We start from the raw sequence: 27,649 nt of genomic DNA, 5'->3' as shown, positions 1-27,649 counted from the left end.
CTCCCTTGCCTAACAGCATAGTTCAGAAATTGACCGTAGCTGCTTGTTGGCCAGTATAATCAAGTGATGCAATTGTTATGGGAGGAGTGAATTGATGCATTCAGGTTCCTTGAATTGACAGCTTGCAGCAGTGCAGCTCAAGGCAGCTTGTTTGGTTTTTTTTATGGAAAGTAGTTAGACCTGGGTTGGATTTGCAGGAAAAAAGGTCCTGTACACAAGTGGCCATATTAGTTGAGGTTGTTGCCTTTCATGGTCAGTGGCTGGGTCTCTGTGCTTTGCCTCGATTTTAAAATCTCATCCTGGTTTTCACATCCCTCCATGGCCTTGCCCCTCCTATATCTGTAATCCCCTCCAGCTCCGCAACCCTCCGAGATATCTGCGCTCCTCTAATTTTGGCCTCTTGAGCATCCCCGATTTTGGCTGTGCCTTCAGCTGTAAAGGCCCTAAGCTCTCTAATTCCCTCCCTAAACCTCTCCACCTCGCCTTCCTCCTTTTAAGACGCTCCTTAAAACCTTAGCTAACATAAAAGGGAATCCAAAAGTCATCTTTCGGCATATAAATAGTAAGTGGGTAGTAAGAGGAGGGGTGGGGCCGATTAGGGACCAAAATGGAGACCTACGCATGGCGGCAGAGGGTATGGCTGAGTACTTTGCATCTGTCTTTACTAAGAAAGAAGATGCTGCCAAAGTCGTAGTGAAAGAGGAGGTAGTGGAGATACTGGATGAGATAAAAATTGATAGAGGTGGTACTAGAAAGGCTGTCTGTACTTAAGGTTGATAATTCACCAGGACCGGATGGGATGCATCCTAGGGTGATGAAGGAGATTAAGGAGGAAATCGCGGAGGTACTGGCCATAATCTTCCAGTCCTCCTTGGATAAGAGGGTAGTGCCAGAGGACTGGAGAATTGCAAATGTTTCACCCTTGTTCAAAAAACGGAGTAAGGATAAACCTAGCAACTACAGGCCAGTCAGTTTAACCTCGGTAGTGGGAAAGCTTTTAGAAACGATAATATGGGACAAAGTTAACAGTCACTTGGACAAGTGTGGATTAATTAAGGAAAGCCAGCAAGGATTTGTTAAAGGCAAATCCTGCTTAACTAACTTGATTGAGTTTTTTGATGAGGTGACAATGTGGTTGATGTAGTGTACATGGACTTCCAAAAGGCGTTTGAGAAAGTGCCACATAATAGGCTTGCCAGCAAAGTTGAAGCCCATGGAATAAAAGGGACAGTGGCAGCATGGATACGAAATTGGCTGAGTGACAGGAAACAGAGAGTAGTGGTGAACGGTTGTTTTTCAGACTGGAGGAAGCTATACAGTGGTGTTCCCCAGGGGTCGGTACTAGGACCACTGCTTTTCTTGATATATATTAATGACTTAGACTTGGGTGTACAGGGCACAATTTCAAAATTTGCAAATGACACAAAACTTGGAAGTATAGTGGACAGTGAGGAGGATAGTGATAGACTTCAAGAGGACATAGACAGGCTGGTGGAATGGGCGGACACGTGGCAGATGAAATTTAACGCAGAAAAGTGCAAAGTGATACAGTTTGGTAGGAAGAACGAGGCGAGGCAATATAAACTGAAGGGTACAATTTTAAAGGGGGTGCATGAACAGAGAGACCTGGGGGTATATATGCACAAATCGTTGAAGATGGCAGGGCATGTTGAGAAAGCGGTTAAAAAAGCATACGGGATCCTGGGCTTCATAAATAGAGACATAGAGTACAAAAGCAAGGAAGTTATGACGAACCTTTATAAAACACTGGTTCGGCCTCAACTGGAGTATTGTGTCCAATTCTGGGCACCGCACTTTAGGAAGGATGTGAAGGCCTTGGAGAGTGTGCAGAAAAGATTTACAAGAATGGTTCCAGGGATGAGGGACTTCAGGTACTTGGATAGACTAGAGAAGCTGGGGGGCTGTTCTCTGTAGAACAGAGAAGGTTGAGAGGAGATTTGATAGGTGTTCAAAAGCATGAGGGGTCTGGACAGAGTACTTAGAGAGAAACTGATCAAATTGGCGGAAGGGTCAAGAACCAGAGGACACAAATTTAAGGTGATTGGCAGAAGAACCAAAGGCGACATGAGGGAAAAAAAAATTTATGCAGCGAGTAGGTATTGTCTGGAATGTACTGCCTGAAAGGGTGGTGGAGGCAGATTCAATTGAGCTTTTAAAAGGGAATTGGATAAGGACCTGAAGGAAAAAGATTTTCAGGGCTACAGGGAAAGGGCGGGGGAGTGGGACTGGCTGAAGTGCTCTTGCAGAGAGCCAGCAAGGGCTTGATGGGCCGAATGGCCTCCTGTGCTGTAACCATTATATGATTCATCTGCCCCGATATCTGCTTATGAGTCTCGATGTCAGATTTTGTTTTATAACGCTCCTGTGAAGCACGTTGGGGCAGTTTCATAGAATCATAGAAATTTACGGCACGGAAGGAGGTCATTCGGCTCATCATGACTGTGCCAGCTGAAAAAGAGCTCTCCAGCCTAATCCCACTTTCCAACTCTTGGTGCGCAGCCTTTTAGGTTACAGCACTTCAAGTGCATATCCAGGTACTTCTCAAATAATGAGGGTTTCTGCCTCTTCCACCCTTTCAGGCAGTGAGTTCCAGACCCCCGCCATGCTCTGGGTGAAAAACATTCTCCTCAATTGCCCTTTAATTGTTCTACCAATTACTTTAAATCTATGCCCCCTGGTTATTGACCTCTCTGCCGAGGGAAATAGGTCCTTATCCACTTTATCTAGGTCCCTTTATAATTTTATAAACCTCAATTAAATCTCTCCTCTGCTCCGAAGAAAACAACCCCAGCCTATCCAATCTTTCCTCGTAGCTAAAAGTCTCCAGTCCTGGCAACATCCCTATAAATCTCCTCTGTACCTTCTCTACTGCAATCACATCTTTCCTGAAATGTGGTGAGCAAAACCCTAGCTGTGGCCTAACTAGTGTTTTATTCAGTTCAAGCATAACCTCCCTGCTCTTATATTCTGTGCCTCGGCTAATAAAGGAAAGTATTCTGTATCCCGTATGCCTCTTTTACCACCTTATCTATCTGTCCTGCTACCTTCAGAATCTGTGGACATGCACTCCAAGGTCCCTCTGTTCCTCTGCACTTCTCGGTATCCTACCATTTATTGTGTATCCCCTTGCCTTGTTAACCCTCCCCAAATGCATTACCTCACCACTTCTCCGGATTGAATTCCATTTGCCACTTTTCTGCCTACCTGACCAGTCCATTGATATCTTCCTGCAGTCTACAGCTATCTTCCTCCCAATCAACCACATGGCCAATTTTTGTATCATCTGCAGATTTCTTAATCATGCCCCCTACATTGAAGTCTAAATTATTTAGATATATATATCACAAAAAGCATGGAACCTAGTACTGAGCCCTGCGGAATCTCACTGGAAACAGCCTTCCAGTCACAAAAACACCTGTAAACACTTTGCTTCCTGCCACTGAGCCAATTTTGGATTCAAATTGCCACCTTCCCTTGGATCCCATGGGCTTTTACTTTTCTGATCAGCCTGCCATGTGGGACCTTGTCAAAAGCCATGCTAAAATCCATATAGACTACATCAAGCATGCTATCCTTATCGACCCTCCTCATTACCTCCTCAAAAAATTCAATCAAGTTAGCCAGACACGACCTTCCCTTAACAAATCCATGCTAACTGTCCTTGATTAATCCATGCCTTTCTAAATGAAGATTAAAACTGCCCCTCAGAATTTTTTCCAGTAATTTACCCACCGCCGAGGTTAGGCTGACTGGCTTGTAATTACTCGGTCTGTCCCTTTCTCCCTTTTAAAACAATGGTTAACATTAACAGTCCTTTGGCACCACACCTGTAGCCAGAGGGGATTGGAAAATGATGGTCAGAGGTTCCGCTATTTCCTCTCTTGCTTCTCTTAACAGCCTGGGATACAGTCCATCCCGACCTTGTCATTTATCTACTAAACCCCTTAATATTTCCCCTCTCACTATTTATCTCATCTAATATTTCACACTCCTCCTCCTTAACTATAATATCTGCATCGTCCCTTTCTTCTGTGAAGACAGACACAAAGTACTCATTAAGAACCATGCCCACATCTTCCACCTCTACACAACACGGGTTACCTTTTTGGTCTCTAGTAGGCCCCACTCCAGGGACTCTAGCACAAAAATCTAGGCTAACGCTCCACTGCAGTGCTGTGGGAGTGCTGCATTGTCAGAGGTGCTGTCTTTCGGATGAGGCGTTAAACCGAGGTCCCTGTCTGCTCTCAGGTGGACGTAAAAGATCCCATGGCACTATTTCGAAGAAGAGCAGGGGAGTTAGCCCCAGTGTCCTGGCCAGTATTTATCCCTCAAATCAACATAACAAAAAAAACAGATTATCTGGTCATTATCACATTGCTGTTTGTGGGAGTTTGTTGTGCACAAATTGGCTGCCACGTTTCCTACATTATAACAGTGACTACACTCCAAAAAGTACTTCATTGGCTGTAAAGTGCTTTGAGACGTCCGGTGGTCGTGAAAGATGCTATATAAATGCAAGTTTTTCTTTCTTCTTTCCTTAATTATCCCCTTGTTCTTTATGTATTTACAAAACATCTTTGGGTTTCTTTGATTTTACTTGCCAATATTTTTTCATGCTCTCTCTTTGCTTTCCTAATTTCCTTTTTCATTTCACCTCTGCACTTTCTATACTCCTCTTGGCTTTCTGCAGTATTTGGCTCTCGGTATCCGACATAAGCGTCCCTTTTTTGCCTTATCCTACCCTGTATGCCCCATGACATCTAGGGGGTCCTGGATTTGGGAGTCCCACCCTTTTTCTTTGTGGGAACATAGTTGCTCTGAATCCTCACAATCTCCTCCCACTGCACTGATTTACCTTCAAGTAGCTGTTTCCAGTCCACTTTTGCTAAATCACATCTCTGCTTAGTAAAATTGGCCATTCCCCAATTGAGAACTTTTAGTCCTGGTCTATCTTTGTCCTTTTCCCCAACTATGCTAAATCTGTAACTTAATTATGATCACTACCACCAAAATGCTCTCCCACTAATACCCCTTCCACCTGCTCCGCTTCATTCCCTAAAACCAAGCCCAGAACTGCCCCCTCTCTTGTTGGGCTTGCTACGTACTGGTTAAAAAAGTTCTCAATGCATTTTAAGAATTCTGCGCCCTCTACCTTTTACACTGATTCTATCCCAGTTAATATTCGGGTAGTTGAAATCCCATACTATTACTGCCCTATTTTTTATTTTATTCCTTTAAAGGTGCTATATAAACACAAGTTGTCGTAGTTGTCATTTTTAAAGACATTTTTCAAGTAACTGCATGATTTTCAAGTGCTTGCTTTCAACCTGGAGGATTAAAAAAAAAAATCTTCCCAACCATGCAACTCTATCAATGATGCAGTAACCTGGTAACTAGGAGTGCCATTGGTTGACTTGTCTTTTGCCAAAAGATATAGAAAATACCATAGTGAATGCCTCTGAATTCCTGATCTCAGTTGAGATAATATCGAACACTGTGGGGGAACCACTCTTGATGGTGGGTGTGATTCTGAAGTGGATTGGGTTTACATTTTTTTTAATGAAAAGTTTAAATTCCATTTTGTACTGAAGGACCACAGAGTATTTTTATGCTCTGAAGATTAATTATAAATTGGAGGACAGTTGCACCCCGCCCCGCTTCCCTCTTCGGGGCGCTACCACTCAATTTCGGCCACGGGGGGGGGGGGGGGGGGGGTGTTAATTTTTCCGGGGCACTGAAAGTAGTGACCTGGCAAAATTTTTCACATTGCAGGTTTGTAGAATGTTCCTGGGGAAGGTCCACAGCTAGAAGCGTAAAGTCGTGAATATGACCTTTGCGAAATTGCGCATGAGCCGTTGCTTTAACACTGTGTTTAAGACTCTTAAATTCTGTCTGCACAGTTCCAGTATTGTTGCGAGTCTCCAAATCCACCTCGTAGTACAAACAAGGCATATTTGGAACATAGACAGTAGGTGTATTACTACACTGCATTACAGTGGTTCTGTAGTACAAATCCAATCCGGCCAATTGCCGCCCCATCAGTCTACTCAATCATCAACAAAGTATGATGGAAGGTGTCGTCGACCGTGCTATCAAGCAGCACTTACTCACCAATAACCTGCTCTCACCGATGCTCAGTTTGGGTTCTGCCAGGACCACTCGGCTCCAGACCTCAATACAGCCTTGGTCCGAACATGGACAAAAGAACGGAAATCCAGAGGTGAGGTGAGAGTGACTGCACTTGACGTTAAGGCAGCATTTGACTGAGTGTGGCATCAAGGAACCCTAGTAAAATTGAATTCAATGGAAATCGGGGAAAACTCTCCTGGCTTGAGTCATACCTAGCACAAAGGAAAACGGTTGTGGTTGTTGGCGGTCAATCATCTTGTCCCCAGGACATTGCTGCAGGAGTTCCTCAGGGCAGTGTCCTAGGCCCAACCATCCTCTGCTGCTTCATCAATGACCTTCCCTTCATCATAAGGTCAGAAGTGGGGATGTTCACTGATGACTGCAGTGTTCAGTTCCATTTGCAACTTTTCAGATAATGAAGCAGTCCATGTCCGACTGCAGCAAGACCTGGATGACATTCAGGCTTGGCTGCTAAGTGGCAAGTAACATTCGCGCCACACAAATGCCAGGTACTGACTATCTCCAACAAGCAAGAGTCTAACCACTGCCCCTTGACATTCATAAGAACTTAAGAAATAGGAGCAGGAATAGGCCACTTGGCCCCTCGAGTCTGCTCCGCCATTCAATAAGATCATGGCTGATCTTGGGCTCAAAGCCACATCCCTGCCTGCTCCCCATAACCCTTCACTCCCTTATCTTGCAAAAATCTGTCTATCTCCACCTTATATGTATTTAATGACCCAGCCTCCACGGCTCTCTGGGGCAGAGAATTCGACAGATTTACGACCCTCAGAAGAAATTCCTCCTCATTTCAGTTCGAAAAGGGCAACCCTTTATTCTAAAACTGTGCCCTCGAGTTCTAGATTTCCCCACAAGGGGAAACATCCTCTCTGCATCTACCTTGCCGAGCCCCCTCAGTATCTTATGTTTCAATAAGATCAGCTCTCATTCTTCTAAATCCCAGTGAGTATAGGCCCAGCCTTCATAAGTCAACCCCCTCATCTCAGGAATCAACCGAGTGAATTGTCTCCAATGCAAGTGTATCCTTCCTTAAATAAGGAGACCAAAACTGTACGCAGTACTCAATGGGTGGTCTCACCAATACCCTGTACAGTTGTAGTAGGACTTCCCTGCTTTTATACTCCAACCCCCTTGCAATAAAGGCCAACATTCCATTTGCCTTTTTGATTACTTGCTGTACCTGCATGCTAACTTTTTGTGTTTCATGCACAAGGACCCCCAGGTCCCTCTGAACTGTAGCATTTTGTAATCTCTTCATTTAAATAATAATTTGCTCTTTTATTTTTCCTGCCAAAGTGGATAACCTCGCACTTTCCCACATTATACTCCATCTGCCAAATGTTTGCCCACTCACTTAGCCTGTCTATATCCCTTTGCAGGTTCTTTGAGTCCTCTGCACAACTTGCTTTCCCACCCATCTTTGTATCATCCGTAGACTTGGCTACATTACACTTGGTCCCTTCATCCAAGTCATTAATGTAGATTGTAAATAGTTGAGGCCCCAGCACCGATCCCTGTGGCACCCCACTAGTTACGGTTTGCCAACCGGAAAATGACCCATTTATCCCGACTCTGCTTTCTGTTAGTTAGCCAATTCTCTACCCATGCTAATATATTACCCCCAACCCCGTGAGCTCTTATCTTATGCAGTAACCTTTTATGTGGCGCCTTATCGAATGCCTTCTGGAAATCCAAATACACCACATCCACTGGCTCATCCTTATCCACCCTGCTCGTTGCATCCTCAGAGAACTCCAGCAAATTTGTTAAACATGATTTCCCTTTCATAAAACCATGCTGACTCTGCTTGACTGCATTATGATTTTCCAAATGCCCTGCTACTGCTTCCTTAATGAAGGACTCCAGCATTTTCTCAACGACAGATGTTAGGCTAACTGGTCTATAGTTTCCTGCTTTCTGTATCCCCCCTTTCTTAAATAGGGGTGTTACATTTGCGGTTTTCTAATCCGCTGGGACTTCTCCAGAGTCCAGGGAATTTTGGTATATTGCAATCAATGCATCCACTGTCTCTGCAGCCACTTCTTTTCAGACCCTGGGATGCAGGCCATCTGGTTCAGGGGACTTGTCGTCTTTTAGTCCCATTATTTTACCAAGTACTTTTTCCTTAGTGATAGTGATTGTCTTTAGTTCCCCCTTCCCTGTGGCCCCTTGATTATCCATTATAGGGATGTTGTTAGTGTCTTCTACCGCGAAAACAGATACAAAATATTTGTTTAGAGTCTCTGCCATTTCCCCATTCCTTATTATTCATTCCCCGTTCTCATCCTCTAAGGGACCAACGTTTACTTTAGCTACTCTCTTTTTATATACCCGTAGAAGCTCTTACTTTCTGTTTTAATATTGCTTGCCAGTTTACTCTCACAATTCATCTCTTATTTTTTTTTAGTCATCCTTTGCTGGTTTTTAAAAATTTCCCAATCCTCTGGCCTCCCACCAATCTTGGCAACATTGTATGCCTTTGTTTTCAATTTGATACCATCCTTTACTTCCTTAGTTAGCCACGGATAGTGCTCCCTTCTCTTAAAATCTTTCTTTCTCACTGGAATATATTTTTTGGTTCAGAGTTATGAAATATCTCCTTAACTGTCCGCACTGCATTTCAACTTGCTTATCCTTTTTAATTTGTTTTTCCAGTCCACTTTAACCAGTTCCGCCCTCATGCCATTGTAATTGCCTTTGTTTAAGATCAGGACAGTGGTTTGAGATACAACTTTCTCACCCTCCAACTGAATTTGAAATTCAACCATGCTATGATCACTCTTTCTTAGAAGATCCTTTACTATGAGATCATTTATTAATTCTGTCTCATTACACAGTACCAGATCCAAAATAGCCTGCTCCCTGGTTGGTTCCATTTAGGGTTGCAAAATTCTGGGAATTTTTAAGAGGAAACTTTCCATGGGAATTTTGAGTTTTTTTGCACACTGATGGTTTTTGTCTCTGACCCTTATATTATCTTTGTCATCAAAATAAACATACTGTTCCATCCAAATAAAAACAGGCTTTCAAAACTTTATTTAGGTTATAATTTTGAACTTCATTGAACCCTCACAAAAAAGACCCATCTAAAATAAAATAAAAAGAGCGTCAGCTTATTTAGCCCATAATTTGTCCTTATTTTGTCCCTTTTGAGTCTTCTACTCATGAGTCTTCTGAGTCTTCTACTCATCATTGCTCCTCCTGATTCTCTGACTCTGGCTCTGACGTGTCCATTTCCTCCTCTGTGTCACTGTCTAGCTGTGTGGTGAACACTTCTGTATCTTGCTCAATAAGTTGTAGGTTCGCCCAGATAGCCACCAGTTTCTCCACTCTCTTGTTAGTCAGCCTGTTGCGCACCTTTGTATGCGTATTCCCAAAAAGTGACCAGTTTCGTCCAGAGGCCGCTGATGAAGGTGGGATTTGGAGTATCACCGATGCAATGGGTGACAGGGCCTCAGATGCACAAAGTCCCTTCCACCAGGTATGTGCACTGATATGCTTGCATGATTCCCATACCCCGTCCCCATTCCAAAGAACTTGCTTGGTAGGGAACTTTGCCAGACTTCCCAGAACTTTGCCCACATCCAGATTGAGGTGGCGTGAGAGGGTAGAAATCACACTAAGTGCTGTTGATCTGTTCTCCAGAAAGTATTGGTCTCCCAACATGTTTTGGGTCCAGCATGTATGCTGCAGCATGAATCGGCTTGACACAAAATTCTTGACGCGTCTGTATGAATTGAACAATTGCCTTCTCCTCTGCTTTGAGCAGCAGGGATGTGGGTAGGGCAATGCTGATTTGTTCTTTTAAATCAGCAAAAAGCCTGAGAGCATCTGACAAGAATCTCCTTCAATCTGAGCAATTGCAGATGCTACTGGTGAGAGTAGTTTAAGGCTGCTAACCACTCTCTCCCAAAACACGTCATCCAGCAGTATTTTCTTGATGGTGGTTTCCATATCCCCAGACTGGGATATTGCCATTTCTTGCAGCGACTCCTTACCCTCCAGAAGGCTGTTGTACATTATGACAACGCCACCCCATCTAGTGTTGCTGGGCAGCTTCAGTGTGGTGTTCTTGTTCTTTGTCATTTGCTTAGAGTTGTAGGTTGCTGCAACTACCTGTTTTCCCCTGACATACTTAACAACTTGCTTGGCTCTCTTGTACAGTGTTTCCATGGTTCTCAAACCCATGTTGTCCTCGAGGAGCAGGTTGAGCCCATGAGCTGCGCACCCAATAGACGTAATATGAGGGTAGGCCTCCTCCACTTGAGCCCAAGCAGCCTTCATATTTGCAGCATTGTCAGTAACTACTGCAAAGACCTCTTGTGATCCAAGATCGTTGATGACCACTTTCAGCTCATCAGCAATGTATGTGTCTGTTGTCCTTCGTGTCTGTGCTCTTGAACACTGGGAGAGGAGTGGAGATGATGCAGTTTATGATGCCCTCCCCTCGTACATTTGACCACCTATCTGAGATAACTGCAACACAGTCTGCCATCTCTATTGTTTCTTTGAGCTTTCCTTGGACTCTGTTATACTCGGCCTCTAGCAAATAAGTAGACAAAGCATGTCTGGTGGGACGACAGTATGCAGGGCGAATAACATTGAAAAATCTCTTCCAGTACACATTGGCTGTGAGCATGAGGGGTGAGCCTGTTGCATTTACAGCTCGAGCAAGGCACTCGTCTGCATTCTTTTGGCTATGGTTATCCATTGTATCAAAGAACTTTCCAAGTGCGCCAGGAGTTGCTGATGGTAAGGAGCCTGATGCTGAATGTGAACCATCATCATCTTGAATGGAAGCAGAGGAACTCTGGGCTGACTGCTGTGAGCTTTGAGTAAAGTTGTTGCATTTGGATAAATGCTGCTGCATCGTTGTGGCATTCTTTACATATGGCTTTGTACAGTGTTTGCACATGTACACAGTCTTTCCATCTTTAATGCCTGGGGTAAAATGCTTCCACACAATGGTAAACGTGGCATTGTTCTATGCAGAGAAATAAAGGGCATTCGTCTCTGTGTCGAACTGCGGTCGAGCAGCATGATTGCAATAGGGTGAGTAAATTTTTCCTGATGCTCCATGTGATGGAAGCATGACCTGTGCACGCACGACGCTACATCACCAATAGAGGGAGCTAATCGCTCATCCACTCCACATCCAACCAATCAGGACACATTTGTTCACAGTCACACACAAAACTTGTAATTATTAAAACAAGCCAAGTAAGAAGATAAACATATATTGATTAAGAAATTCCTTAATAATTAAGATTCCATCTCTGTTTGTAATTTTAAGAGAGGACCTGTGGGGAAAAAAATGAAAGAAATACAAAAAAAACAATATTATGCTAGCATGTGCTTTTTTGGGCAAAATTCCCAAGCTAAACTTCCCGTGGAAAATTTCCTGAAATTTACCGGAAACTTTCCACCCCTTCGCAACCCTAGTTCCATTACATAACTGTTATAGGAAACCATCCCGGATACACTGAATTCCGGAGGTGAGGTGAGAGTGACTGCCCTTGACATCAAGGCAGCATTTGACCGAGTCTGGCATCAAGGAGTCCTAGTAAAACTGAAGTCAATGGGAAGCGGGGAAAACGCTCCACTGGCTGGAGTCATACCTAGCACAAAGGAAGATGGTTGTGGTAGTTGAAGGTCAATCATCACAGCCCCAGGACATCGCTGCAGGAGTTCCTCAGGGCAGTGTCCTAGGCCCAACCATCTTCCGCTGCTTCATCAATGACCTTCCCGCCACCATAAGGTCAGAAATGGGGATGTTCGCTGACGACTGCACAGTGTTCAGCGCCATTCTCAACTCCACAGATAATGAAGCAATCCATGCCCGCATGCAACAAAACTTGGACGACATTCAGGCTTGGGCTGATAAGTGGCAGGTAACATTCACGCCACAGAAGTGCCAGGCAATGACTATCTCCAACAAGTGAGAGTCTAACCACCTCCCCATGACATTCAATGGCATTACTATTGCCAAATCCCCCACTATCAACATCCTGGGGGTCAACATTAACCAGAAACTTAACTGGACCAGCCACATAAATATTGTGGCAACAAGAGCAGGTCAGAGGCTAGGTATTCTGTGGCGGGTGTCTCACCTCCTGACTCCCCAAAGCCTTTCCACCATCTACAAGGCACAAGTAAGGAGTGTGATGGAATACACTCTACATGCCTGGATGAGTGCAGCTCTAACAACACTCAAGAAGCTGAACACCATCCAGAACAAAGCAGCCCGCTTGATTGGCACCCCATCCTCCACCTTAAACATTCACTCCCTCCACCACCGGCGTACTGTGGCTGCAGTGTGTACCATTTACAAGATGCACTGCAACAACTCGCCAAGGCTTCTTCGGCAGCACCTCCCAAACCCGCGACCTCTTCCACCTAGAAGGACATGGGCAGCAGGCGCATGGGAACACCACCACCTCCAAGTTCCCCTCCAAGTCACACACCATCCTGACTTAGAAGTATATCGCTGATCCTTCATCGTCGCTGGGTCAAAATCCTTGAACTCCCTACCTAACTGCACTGTGCGAGTACCATCACCATACGGACTGCAGCGGTTCAAGAAGGCGGCTCACCACCACCTTCTCGAGGGCAACTAGGGATGGGCAATAAATGCTGACATTGCCAGCGACGCCCTGATCCCATAAACAAATTTTAAAAAACTCTAAACTTCTCCTCAAGGCTACCATGGCCAATTTGATTTGTCCAATCAATATGGAGATTAAAATCACGGCATTACCATCTCCATATCCCACACCATCAACATCCTTTGGGTGGGGGTTCACCATTGACCATAAACTGAACTTGACCAGTCACACACATACTGTGGCTACAAGAGCGGGTCAGAGGCTAGGTATTCAACGGTGAGTGTCTCGCCTCCCGACTCCCAAAGCCTTTCCACCATCGACAAGGCACAAGTAAAGAGTGTGATGGAATACTTTCCACTTGCCTGGATGAGTGCAGCTCCAACAACAATCAAGAAGCTCGACACCATCTAGGTCAAAGCAGCCCCCTTGATTGGCACCCCATCCACCACCTTAAACATTCACTTCCTCCACCACCGGTGTACCGTGGCTGCAGTGTGTACCATCTGCAAGATGCACTGCAGCAACTCACCACAGCTTCTTCGGCAGCACCTTCCAAACCAGAGACCTCTACCACCTAGAAGGACAAGACCAGTAGGTGCATGGGAACACTAACACCTCCAAGTTCCCCTCCAAGTTATACACAATCCTGACTTGGAAATATATTGCTGTTCCTTCATCGTCGCTGGGTCAAAATCCTGACCCTCCCAAACAGCATTGTGAGAGTACCTTCACCACAAGGACTGCAGCGGTTCAAGAAGGCGGCTCACCACCACCACCACCACCTGTGTCAGCTGTGGCTCAGTTGGTAGCACACTCGCCTCTGAGTCAGAAGGTTGTGGGTTCAAGTCCCACTCCAGGGACTTGAGCACATAAATCTAGGCTGACACTCCAGTGCAGTGCTGAGGGAGTGCTGCACTGTCGGAGGTGCCGTCTTTCAGATGAGACATTAAACCGAGGCCCTGTCTGCTCTCTCAGGTGGATGTAAAAGATCCCATGGCACTCTCTTGAAGAAGAGCAGGGGAGTTATCCCCGGTGTCCTGGCCAATAGTTATCCCTCAACCAACATAACAAAAACAGATTATCTGGTCATTATTGCATTTCTGTTTGTGGGACCTTGCTGTGTGCAAATTGGATGCCCCGTTTCCTACATTACAACAGTGACTGCACTTCAAAAGTACTTCATTGGTTGTAAAGCACTTTGAGACGCCTGGTGGTTGTGAAAGGCGCTATGTAAATGCAAATCTTTTTCTCAAGGGCAATTGGGGATGGGCAATAAATGCTGGCTTTGCCAGTGACATCCACATCCCAGAAACAAATATTTAAAAAATGTATTCAACGTGAGCAAAAAGAAAAATACTGCAGATGTTAGAAATCAAACAAAAATAGACCAGGCAGCATCAATCGAGAGAACACAAGTTAACGTGCTGGCAGAGTGGTCTGCAGTTTTGGTGCCGACCTGCTTTTTCTTCCACCAGACTCCTACGCCACTGGAGCATGCTCCACTTTTCCAGTTTTTCATGGTTCCCTTTCTGCTTACCTACGCCCTTTACCTTTTTTGTTTGTAGTGTTAAATGTAATGCTTTATGGCATGTATAGTAAGTGACCCACGATCAACCGTAGAATTCCCAACCATGTCATTTTCTTCAAGCCTGTGGTTGCATTTTATCTGTCTGTTGTAACCTCAGCCAAGTCTGGGAGCTTCCGGCATAAAAGATTTGGTTTGAGGACGTTGATTCAACCCTCCCTACTTAGAGGCTGATCGTCAAAGTCTGAAATGCTCTTAAAAGCTAAACCCTGACTTTATTTTTCTACAAATAAAAAGGCAATTGAATAAAATGTGTTCTGTCCTTAATCTATGTCACATTGTGTATTTGAAATCTGCCTGTTTTGTGGAATTGTTGGTGGTGAGATTTTGTAGCGTTGTCCATGGCAACGAGAACAAAGAGTGTGTGTTTAGTTTTGTCACTGTGACCTGGATGCTCTTCTCTACTCCTATTTCAATTGTAGTATACATTCATGCTGGTCTGATGTCACTGAACAGTTCCTCCTCCTTGGTGCTCTGACTTTTTATTTGTGTACAGTCATTGCTTGGAACTTGTCAGAGCAAACATGTATTTTTGTATGTGCGTTAAGGACATGTTTGGAAGCTCAAGATTCTGTTAACTTTAGGAACTGCAACTCGCTATTTTCTCGCTGTCAACCACACCAGGAAAGTGATTTCAGTTGCTTTACTCACTCCCCTTACCCAAGGCATCTAAATTATTCATTAAAAATTTAAGACGTGCATTGTACCTGCTGAGTATTTCCAGCATTTTCTGTTGTTATTTAAGTTTTTACACCAATGGATTTATAAACACTGAAGAATGAGCAGATCTTTATCCGTAAGGTTGGTGCTTTCAACTCCAAACTTGAATGAGAGTTAGATGTTTGATTTGTTCTGCCTGGGCCTATCATAATTTTAATTGAACTGGAATTAAAGTGTGTAAACTTGCAGCTGCTGAAGGCTGTGCCACTTACTGGTGACTTACATGTACTTTCCTGTTTTAGTTCCGTAGAATAATCTTGGGGCACTGTCCTGTAGGTGATCCAGAACCACTATGTTCAGAGTTCATTTTTAGCTAGTGACTACAGAGCAGCTTAAACCAAGTAACCTTTTCTAACCCAGGGTTGGTACATACAGATTATTGGGATGGTAAAAATGTGTTTATTCATTTTTTGCAATTTTTCCCGAACACCTTGTGGGTAAGGTCAATATACTTTACTGTAAAATGCCTGGAGATGATTCAATGCCCCTCTTGTTTTTCCTTCTCATAGTTTTGATGCTGCAAATGGCTTTCAATCAGCATTGACTTATAACAATGACATCAACTAAATATTGAGTTATTCCTGTCTTACCAATCTGGGATAAAGACATGAAGCAAAAGTGAGGCCTGTGTTCTCTGTACAAAGTGTTAAGACTGAACAGGCTGGTAACATCTTCACCATCATCTTCATCCTGGATTTCAACAACAAAAATTGAGCTAAAATTAACTACATTGTTAACCTAACTTGTAAACTTTATTATCAATCGAGGCCAATGATTTACAGCTTTCACACGGAATATGCATATAGTCACAGAATTTGAGCCTGAAATTATCACACAGTACTCTTAAAAAAAAAAAAAAAAAAATGTAATTTGACTTAATAATTCACTGTAAATCATTGATCCTGCTAATATATTGTATGTTACATAGCATAAAATAATGTATCCTCCAACTCCCATTTAGCAGTGCCACAGGTATCTGCTGGTAAGTTGTATTTCCCAATGCTATTTCATGACTTTTTTTTACTGCACAGAAGAATTAAAGCTCCCTTCTTCCAGTACTGGTCAGTTCTTAATGAGATTAGCTCGCAATAATAATGGTGCTGGTCTGTGTGACTTGGGGGTAATGCTTGACTAGTTATTTGTCCTCACTATCATCACGATTTTTATTATATATAAATAATTTTCATAATGGTGTTGGTGGAAGCCTGATAAAGCCAGCCTTTGGATGTGCATACCCGTAGATAATCAGCAGGCGATAAACCAGTTTACTTAGATGAGGTAATGGAAAGATTTTGTATCTTCCTGCTCAGAGAACAAAAAAAATTCTGTGGCACTGTTTTTGAAGAAGACCAGAGTATTCTCCTGGTGCGGACCAGCATTCCTCCCTCAACTAACGCCGCCAAATTAACTGGTCATTTATCTCATTTACTGTTTGTTGCACCTTGCTGTATGCAAATTGGCTGCCATCTACGCATAAAAAAATTAACTCTGCAGATGTTAATTGCTTGGAGATGTGATGAGATGCGATACAAATGCACGTTTGTTAATGATTTTTTAAAATTTGACAATTCTGTTTGGTTTTGTGAGTAAATATACAATTGATGTAGCTCAAATAAAGTTAGTACATGTGAATTGACATAAAGCCAGTTCTGTGTAGCTATGTGCTTGCGTTATGATCTGCTCGATTATGCAACAGATCACAACACATTGATGTCCTTGGAATTCTGGAGGTCACATTGTTCATATTTGCTGTGTGAACAATGCATTTGCTATCAACAGACTATCAAAGCAGAAGTACCTAAAATGGGTGTTGAATTGTTCAAATTGATTGGGAATGTGGTTCACTACCAACCAGATCTTTGTTCAACTCACAGTTGTGGAAGGTAAATTTACTTTTCTATGTGTGCGCATGAGTATATAGGAAAATGTGTGTGATGAGTGATACAAGGAAATGGTCAGATTTGGCCTTATCTGTGATTGTGACCTTGGGAGTAGAGAGACCACGGGGATGGCAAGCAAAGGGGGTATTCATGTAAAACTGTTGCAAGTACCATATCCTGCACCAGGTTCTACTTGTGCATCACAACTGTTTTTGCTGACCAGTACCCTATAAATTTAAAATTCTCAGTCCTTGTGTTTAAATCCCTTTTTATGGCCTCGCGCCTCCCTACCTTTATAACATCATCTAGACCCCAGTGCCCCCACCACCACCAACCCTTCCCAAACTCTCTCGCTCTAAAATTAAACAGAAAATGCGGGAAACACTCAGCAAGTCAGGCAGCATCTCTGGAGAAAGGAAAGTTGGGTTAACATTTCGGGTCTCTGGCCCAGAAGGGTCATCGACCTGAAACGTTAACCTAACCATACTTTCTCCGCAGAGGCTCCCTAACCTGCTGAGTGTTTCCAGTATTTTTTGCTCCCCCACCCCACCCCACTAGATTTTCAGCATCTATAATATTTTGCTTTCTGTTCTGTTCCTCCAACTCTGGCCTCTCAAGAACTCCACCCCGCCCCTCTTATCACTGGCGGATTTGTCTTCAGATATCTCTGCCCACTGCTCTGAAATTATCTCCCTAAACCCCTCTGTCTCTCCACTTCCCTTCCTCTAAGACCTCCTTAAAACCTTTGGCTCAGCACCATATTTTTCTGAATATACCTTTATGAAGCACCTTAAGACTTTTTACATTCAAGCCACTACATAAATGCAAGTTGTTGTATTGCTTTTGAAGAAGATCGGCGAATGGGTTTGTTATTCACAGTACTATGCTGAGCTTGACGAGAAAATGACATAATTCCTGTTCTGCGGTTGCCTGGATATACAAATGTTTTTGTTCACCTACTGCTTTACCTGGCTGGATGAAGAAGGGTGTGCTTCACAGTGAGTGTGTGCCTCAAGCCATTTCTCAGAGGACGATAATAGCTGTAATTAAGTGCACCTGGTAATGACCTCACTACACTAAAGATACTTGATCCACTTTTGTGTATTCACTGCAAAGACAAGCTTGTGTTACTGAGAACTCGGATCCCTTTTATAAATCATTTGTCCTTGATGAAAGTAGAACGGATGCCGAGAGAAGTGCAGCTTCCTGTTTGAACGTGACCATTAAGCTGTGTTGCGCAGGGTAGGTGATGTAGGGAACCTCCCTATGATGTGTTTAAAGTGTAGTAAAGTGGTAATTGGTAGCTTGGGAGCAGCTGGTGCTAATGCTCGTCTTTCACTGATGCAGAGGAATGTTGTATGCGCAATAAGCAGCAGCACAATTGTTAGAGGTGAGGATGGAGAAGGGTTTAAGGAGTTGGTTGGTAATAGAGAAAAGACACATGGGATTATCATGGCCCTCGGATGATCCTAGAATCATGGGTGGCTTTGGTAGAGGAAACCTGGACCGAATAGAACTTGATGCGGTCAAACCAGATCAGGTAATGGATGGCTGAGCTAGTTGTACACAGGGTATGTTGAAGTTTGGACCCCTTGGATTTGAGGGAGTAAAGATGGGGGCCCTACTAGGGGAACGACTGAGATGGGAAATGATGTTTTGCTGGCAACGGGGGCATCAAAGGTGGAGGGGTGGGAGTGTTTGAGCAGAACAGCAGCTGCAGAATTATTGTGGTGGACGGAGGGTCAAAGTCTCAGAATAATGTAGGACAGCAGGAGGCCATTCGGCCCATCGTGCCTGTGCCGGCTGTTTGAAAGAGCTATCCAATTAGTCCCACTCCACTGTTCTTTCCCCATTGCCCTGAAAATTTTTCGCCTTCCAAGTATTTATCCAATTCCCTTTTGAAAGATACTATTGAATCTGTTTCTACCACCCTTTCAGGCAGTTCATTCCAGATTATCATAACTCTGTGTAATATTTATTTCCCTCATGTCGCCTTTGGTTCTTTTGCCAATCCCCTTAAATCTGTGCCCTCTGGTTACCGACCCTTCTGCCACTGGAAACAGTCTCTCCGTATTTACTCTTATCAAAACTCCATGATTTTGAACACCTATCAAATTTCCCCATAACCTTTTTTGCTCTAAGGAGAACAATCCCAGCTTCTCTAGTCTCTCCACATAACTAAGTTCCGTATCCCTGGTACCATTCTAGTAAATCTCCTCTGCACCCTCCCCAAGACCTTGACATCATTCCTAAAGTATGGCGCCCTGTCTGGGCAGATCAGATATCGAAAGTGCAGTTGTAAATGGCTTGGGGAGAGATTTTTCCACAGGCAAATGTAGAAAGAAATCGGGTTAAAGAAGGGTAAGTAGATTGCGCGATGAGGGCTGCGAGGAAATTGTCAGAGATTGCTTAGTCAGTATTCACGATCATCAGAGTGGAAATGGCAAGGTTGAGGGGATGGCCATGAATATGGGTAGGGCACTTTATTTGCAGAGAGGGGTTTAGAGGCAACAAACAGGCAGTGAATTTGAAGGGGAGGGCAAGGGGAGCTGAGATGGAGATTGAAATCACCTAGGATGAGGAGTTGCTTGGCACAAGGGCTAAGGGAAAGAAGAAAATATCTCGAGAAAATTTGCGTGGGGGTTGCGGAGGCAGTAGACAACAAGGGGTTTGGTAATTGTGAAAGGGTCGCAGATAATTGGTTGTTATAAGACTCAGAAGGAGTGGCTTCTGCAGACTGGAAGAAGGGCCAAATTGAAGTAGCACAGAAGGTAAATGTTAGTCAATTTTCAGTGGAAGGCAGGCTAATAGCAATGGGTTACCAGAGGAGGGCAATGGGTTACCAGAGGAGGGCAAGGGAGTAAGAGAAGCGAGAAGAGCAGTGCAGAAATGGTACTGGCGAAACAGGTACTCATTGTGGATGTCATTTGAAGGTATCATGAGGTAAATGAATAATATTGGTTTTGGTAAGTGAGATAACTGAGAAGCGATGAAATAAGGGTAGATAGAGAGAAACTATCTCCTCTGATGGGAGCGCCCAGAATAAGGGCAGCAAAACTTTAAAATTAGAGCTAGGCTGATGTCAGGAACTTCTTCCTCACACAAAGGGTGGTGGAACTCTTTTTTCCCACCCCCCAACAAAGCTCTTGAGGCTAAGTCAATTAAAAATTTCAAAACTGAGATTGATAGATTTTTGTTAGGTAATGGTATTAAGGGATATGGAATTAAGGGGAATAAATTAAATAAAGAGACACATCAGCCACGATCTAATTGAATGGCGGAATAGGCTCGAGGGGCTGAATGGGTTTCTCCTGTTTCTATGTTCCTAAAAGTAGAATCACTGACTTGCTTGAAGACCTTTTGATATTAGAAGAGTACTACATTTCTGAGTTTTGTGTCATCTGCAAACTATGACATTATGCCCTGTATACCCAAGTCTAAGATCATTAATATATATCAAAAAGAGCAATGGTCCCAACACAAACCCCTGGGGGACACCACTGCACACTTCCTTCTAGTCTGAAAAACAACCGTTCCTACTTTCTGTCCCGTAGTCAATTTTGTATCCATGCAGCCACTGCCCCTTTAATCCCCTGGGCTTTAATTTTGCTAAAAAGTCTATTATGTGGTACCTTTTGAAAGTCCATATATACAACATCTACGACACTACCCTCATCTACCCTCTCCGTTACTTCATCAAAGAACTTAATCAATTTAGTCAAACACCATTTGCCTTAAACAATCTGTGCTGGCTTTCATTTATTAACCCATATGTTTCCAAGTGTCAATTAATTTTGTCCTGGATTAATGTCTCAAAGTTTCCCCACCACCGAAGTTAGACTGATTGGCCTGTAATTGTCAGGTTTATCCCCCTCCTTTTTTGTGCAGGGGTGTAGCATTTGCAATCCTCCAGTCCTCTGGCACCACCTCCACATCTAAGGAGGATTGGAAGATTGTGGCCAGAGCCTCTGCAATTTCCCCCCTTCCCTCAGCAACCTAGGATGCATCCCATCCGGACCGGGTGACTTTTCTATTTTGAGCTCGGCCAATCTTTTAAGTGCCTCTTTATCTATTTTTATCCTATCCAATTCTTCTTCTACCTCCTTCTTTACTGTGATATTGGCAGCATTCTCTTCGTTAGTGAAGACAGATGCAAAGTACTCATTCAGTTCCTCCACCATGCCCTCTGCCTCTAAGATGATCTCAAACTGTTGGTATCTAATTGACCCCACCCTTCCTTTGACTACCCTTTTACTGATTATAAAATACTTTTGCATTCCCTTTATGTTACCGCTAATCTATTCTCATACATTCTCTTTGCGCCTCTCATTTTCTTTTTCAGTTCTCCCGTGTACTTTTTGTATTCGGCTTGGTTCTCTATTGAATTATGAACCCGACTTTTATCATAAACTTCCTTTTTCTGATTCATTTTAATCTCTATCTTTAGTCATCTAGCTTTGGATGCTCTTACTTTTATCCTCGTGGGAATATATCTAGCCTGTACCTGAATTATCTCCTCTTTGAAGGGCTCCCATTACTCATTTACTATCTTACCTGCCAATCTTTGATTCCAATCCACCTGGGTCAGATCCCTTTCTGTCCCCCAGCCAATTTCATATCCATGCACACTGCCCATTTAATCCCATGGGCTTCAATTTTGCTGACAAGTCTATTATGTGGTACTTTATCAAACGTCTTTTGAAAGTCCATATATACGTCTTTTGAAAGTCCATATATACATCAACCGCACTACCCTCATCCACCTTCTCTGTTACTTCATCAAAGAATTCAATCAACTGATGGAAGGAACTGAAAACCACTGGCCTGCCTCATGTACAGATCCAAAGCCAGCCTTTTTTGAATCCATTCCAGTGATGCAGTGTTGTAATCTTCTGTAAAATAGTATAAATTTGTTCAAAGCAGATTTTTTTCCACTAATACTTGTTAAAACCTACTGATTCTGCAATATAAATTTTGCTGTGTTGATAGTAAAGCTCTTAGAATTATATTTTCCTCTGAGGTATTGGTCTCTCTGTTTAGCATTCCATTTGGTTGAGTTGTTCTGCATGGGGATTAGGGTCTTGTCTAATCAGTTTGGTTCTGATTGCTTCCGTGTATCCGCAGGTTGCGTCTTCTGCTTAGTGTTTTGCATTTCAAATTCATTCTCTAGAGACGGGAGAATATATACACCATCTGCTGCATCTAGTTTTAGCCCTTTCAATGAATTCTGTTAACAGGTGAATTACATCCCACTGAGATGAAAGTGAAGGATTGAAAAGGTATGACCGCATTTAACCAACACCTACGCTGTCAGGAGCACATTTTTCTGCCTCATTTACATGTATGTTTTGGAGAATCACCTCCTGATCAGTTGTTACAGATAGTTACGATGGCTCCTTGGCTGGCAGCTCCTTAATTTAGCTTCTCTCCTGTGCAACTCTATCCATGGTCATTCTTTGCCCTTTACTCCCCCAGTCTCTGCTCTTCCACTGCATAAGACCCCCTGGCCCAAAAAGTAGGTGAACTTTAGCCTAAACGACAAGTTTAAAGCAACCTGTACAAAACACATTGCCCATCCCCGGAACGTGCTTGTTTTGTTTTTACTGTGCTCTTTTCAACAACTGGAACTCTGCTCTTTCTCCGTCATCAGGATTACATTACTGTGCTGGACTACACTAAGTCTCAGCTGACATAATTCTGCTCTGCTATTCGGTTTCTTCAAGTTTTAAGGTAGCCTTTTTGAACCAAAAGCCCCCGCCCCCCCACCCCAGCTGCTGCTGTTATCTGCTGAGCTTATGACTTTACTTCAATGACTTGGTTTCTCAGCTTTACTTGCTCCTGTGTCCTGGACAAAAATCCACTTTTCCTGGGCTGAAGTCCATTCCTCTGCTGGATTCTGGACCTTGTATCAATCTACATCATTGCTGCCACTTTCTACCAAGATTCTCTGCCAGGCTGCTTCTAATTTAGTACCTGGCCTGCTTCTGCATCATCAGTTTTCTGCCCTTTGCCAGGAAGTTTTCAATATGCTGAACCACATCTGATATCTGCTCCTTCTCATCTTGCTTTTAATTCTGCTCCATTGCTGGCACAAGACCTTTGCTTTGCTGTTTTATGCTTGTTTCCCGTGCCCGATGACTCCACTCATTCTTCGGAACTCCACCATCGCTGGACTGCTTGGAACCGGCTCCTCAAGCTCCGACATCTTGTGTGCTTCTCCCCTCCCTACAGCTGTTCCTCGGATCAGCTCTTGCATTTGCACTGATCCTGTGGTTTCACTCCCAGTGCTCCTCACTCCTTTGCTGGGAGATTGGAGCTGCTGGTGCGCACTACTAATCACCAAGGTGACTACTCCTCTGCTAGGTCCCTGGATTAAACTATGCTTGGCTCATGGTTCGCTCTCCATGCCTCATTGGCTCTTTGTTTTCCACTGGACATCCTCCAGCAGTGCACCCACTAATACTCTTGCCCCTCAAACAGCTCCTGGACTCGCTCATTCTCCACAACTGTCTCCGAGCCTGGACATTGGTTTGTCAATGCTCCAAGCTGGCTCCACCCTGTCTATAATCAACTTCATCCCACTATAGAACCTTTGGCTTTAACTTTGGACTCTCTCATATAGAATCATAGAAATTAACAGCACGGAAGGAGGACATTTTGGCACATTGTGTCCACGCCGGCCAACAAAGAGCTATCCAACCTAATCCCACTTTCCAGCTCTTTGTCCGTAGCCCTGTAGGTAACGGCACTTCAGGTGCACAGCCATGCACTTTTTAAATGTGGTGAGGGTTTCTTGTCTACCACCCTTTCAGGCAGTGAGTTCCAGACCCCCACCACCCTCTGGGTGAAGAAATTTCCCCTCAGCTCCCCTCTAAACCTCCTACCAATTACTTTAAATCTATGGTCCCTGGTTTTTGACCCCTTTGCTAAGGGAAATAGGTCCTTCCTATCCACTCTATCTAGGCTCCTCATAATTTTATACACCTCAATAAGATCTCCCCTCAGCCACTTCTGTTCCAAAGAAAACAACCCCAGCCTATTCACTCTTTCCTCATAGCTAAAATTCTCCAGTCCAGGCAACATCCTCGTAAATCTCCTCTGTACCCTCTCTAGTGCAATCACATCTTTCCTGTAATGTGGTGACCAGAACTGCACGCAGTACTCTAGCTGTGGCCTAACTGGTGTTTTATACAGTTCGAGCAGAACCTCCCTGCTCTTGCCTTTATTAGCCGAAGAATAGAATACAAGTATTCCGTATGCTGCCTTAACCACCTTATCTACCTGGCCTGCTACCTTCATGGATCTGTGGACCTGCACTCCAAGGTCCCTTTGTTCCTCTACACTTCTCAGTATCCTACCATTTGATGTGTATTCCCTTGCCTTGTTAGTCCTCCCCAAATGCATTATTCACAATTCAATTCAAATCGCTTTATTGGCATGATAAGTTACATCTTATGTTGCCAAAGCATCAAAATACATTTATGGTTTAGCACATAAACGCAGTTCTATTCATACAGTGTATAAACAGGTATATCCCTGAGTGTATAAATATACATTCGCATTGTTTATATATATTCTTTTCTTAGTTTACTGGTTGTCCCTCTGTTCATGGCAAGCTGTAACATAGTGTGCCGCCAGTGTTATACAGCTTCTCTCCTCTCCCAGTAGGAATGGGAGTTTTTGGTTGTCATTCAGATTTCTGAAATCAGGGCATATTTGAGAATTTTTGGTAGAAATTCTCCCTGATGCCCTGATATTTTCCACAAGCTGTGAGGAAGTGCATCTCTGTCTCCACCACTCCCTGACTGCAGTGAGAGCATATCCTGTCCTCTCTTGGCAGCCTGGTCTGCCTGTGTCTGCCTTTTTCGATCGCTAGGCTATGTTCGCTAAGTCTGTACCTTGTCAAGGTTCTTCTCAGTTTGTTATCCTTTACCATGGTCAGGTAATCAGCTATGTTGTATTGTCTGTTTAGGGCCAAGTAGCAATTGAGTTTGCTTTGGGTTTTTGTTGTTTCTGCCCAATATGTCAGATATTTTTCCTTTTGCTTAGCGACGATTGTGTTGGGTCGAATTCTTTGTGTTACCCTGTCACTGTCCTGGGGCTGGGTATTGTTAGTATTGTTAGTAGTTACTTCACTGAGTCCCAGGACTAGTTGACTGAGGGTATTCTTCTTTATGGTCAGCTCTTGGCATTTCAGGGCGTCGTAGTGATAGCATTGGGGATTGCTCATTTGTAGTTGATTCCAAAATTTGGTGGCTCTTTTTTGGATAGTGATTATTAATGGATATTGGCCTAGTTCTGCCCTGCATGCATTGTTTACTGTTTTCCTTTGAGTCCGGAGGATACTTTTACAGAATTCTGCATGTAGGATCTCAATTGGGTGTTTGTCCCATTTTGCAAATTCTTGTTGAGTTAGCGGTCCCCATACCTCACTGCCATAGAGTGCAATTGGTTCAATTACTGATTTGAAAATTTTGAGCCAAATGCTAATTGGGATTTCTATTTGGATTGATTTTTTGATGGCATAGAAAGCCCTTCTTGCTTTCTCTTTCAGTTCATTCACAGCCAGTTTGAAGTTTCCCGTAGAACTGATTTTTAAGCCCAAGTATGTGTAGTGAGTGGTTTGTTCAATTTTGGTTGTTCCTACTGTGAAATTTATTTTGGGTCCCTGATGTTTGGATCTTTGCTGGAACACAAGGACTTTGGTTTTTTGGGGATTTATTGTCGGGGCCCAAGTCTGGCAGTACGACTCCAGCAGGTCCAGGTTTTGCTGTAGCCCCTCTTTAGTAGGTGACAGCAGAACCAGGTCGTCTGCATAGAGGAGGAATTTAACCTTGGATTCATATAGGGTGAGGCCGGGTGCTGTAGATTGTTCAAGTAGTTTTGCCAATCCATTTATGTAAATATTAAAGAGTGTCGGTGAGATTGGCGAGCCCTGCGTCACCCCCCGCCCCTGTGGGAAGTATTTTGTTTGTTTGTCTCCAATTTTAACTGCACATTTGTTGTTTGTATACATTGATTTAATTACATCATATGTTTTCCCTCCTACCCCACTTTCGATAAGTTTCAGGAATAAACCGTCATGCCAGATGGAGTCGAAAGCCTTCTGGAAATCTACAAAGCATGCGTAGATTTTGCTTTTGTTATGGTGAACGTGTTTGTCAATTAGGGTCTGTAGGGTGAAGATATGATCGGATGTTCTATAGTTTGGCAGGAATCCAATTTGGCTTTTACTCAAGACATTGTGCTCCTCAAGGAAGTTTATAAGTCTTTTGTTTATGATGCTACAGAATACCTTCCCCAGGTTACTGTTTACACAGATGCCTCGATAGTTGTTTGGGTCGATTTTGTCCCCACTTTTGTATATGGGCGTTATGAGTCCTTTGTTCCAGATATCAGGGAAATAACCGACACTCAGAACCAAGTTGAAGAGTTTTAGGATAGCCAGTTTCATTTTGTTGTCTGTGTGTTTAATCATCTCGTTTAGTATGCCGTCTGTCCCGCAGGCTTTTCCTGGTCGCAGGTCCTTGAGTTTTTCAAGAAGTTCTTTTTCTGTTATTATGGCGTCCAGCGGGTTTTGGTTATCTTTTATGGCCATTTCTAGCTTTTCCAGTTTTTTGCATATTTGGTGTTGCTCTGGTCTTAGTGTGTTTTTCTGGTATAATTTTTCAAAGTGGTTTACCCATGTGTCCCCATTTTGAATGGCCAAATCGTCGTGTTGTTTTTTGTGTAGTGTTTTCAAGTTTTCCCAGAAACAATTGGAATCAATGGATTCCTCCATGGAGCTGAGTGTATTCTTAATATATTGCTCTTTTTTGGTTCTGAGTGTGTTTCTGTATTGTGTTAGTGTCTGACAATAAGTAAGGCGTAGTTCCTCGTTTTCTGGATGTCTGTGTTTTTGGTTTGATATTTTTCTAAGTTTTTTCCTCATGTTATGGCAATCTCGGTCAAACCATTTTTCATAGTTTTTTGTTTTGGGTTCTTGCGAGCTTTCAAGTTTGCATTTGTTGCCAAATTATCAAAAATATTGTTTAGTTTACTAACTGCCCGGTTTACGCCGCCTTTATTGTGAGTGTATATGTTATCCAGAAAGGTGTCTAAGAGAGCTTGAGTTGATGCATTGCTAATTGTTTTCTGGTATTTTTCCGTGTCGTTTTTGGCCCATCTGTACGATTTTTTGGTGTTGTACAGTTTACTGGGTTGTGTTTCTATGTTGTTTGTTTCTGTCTTTTTGAGGAACATAGTAATTTGACTGTGATCTGACAGTGTTGTTTGTGGTTTGACTGTGAATGCTCTGAAAGAGGATGGGTCTAAGTCTGTAATCATATAGTCTACTGTGCTGCAGCCAAGAGGTGAGCAATAGGTCGATCTTCCTAGGAGGTCTCCTATGAACCTACCATTGACAATGTACAGACCCAGGTTTCGACAGAGCTGTAGTAGCTGTTTTCCGTTGGTATTTGACTGCTTGTCGCAGTTATGCCTGTATGGAAGGGAAGGGATGTCAAAGTGGTTATTCCCGAAAATGTAATTGTTTCCCTGATTATTGGTGAAGTCTGGTTCTTCGCCCGTTCTTGAATTGAGGTCCCCACAGATCAACACGTTCCCCTGGGCCTGGTATTGGATAATTTCCCCCTCCATGTTGGAGAAGGTGTCCTCTTTAAAGTACGGGGAATCGATTGGAGGGATAT

General features: G+C 43.4%; 1 protein-coding gene across 11 annotated transcripts in view; it reads left to right on the top strand.

Annotated features, from left to right (window-relative positions):
• Window positions 1–27,649, top strand: part of LOC147122263 (receptor-type tyrosine-protein phosphatase F-like) — a 654,652-nt gene that overhangs the window by 137,942 nt on the left and 489,061 nt on the right. The window lies entirely within an intron of this gene.

This window comes from Somniosus microcephalus, chromosome 3 (assembly GCF_052327205.1).
Source record: "Somniosus microcephalus isolate GS21.2 chromosome 3, FLI_Smic_1.0, whole genome shotgun sequence".
Classification (NCBI taxonomy): Eukaryota; Metazoa; Chordata; class Chondrichthyes; order Squaliformes; family Somniosidae; genus Somniosus; species Somniosus microcephalus.
This window is presented reverse-complemented; position numbering and strand designations above follow the sequence as displayed.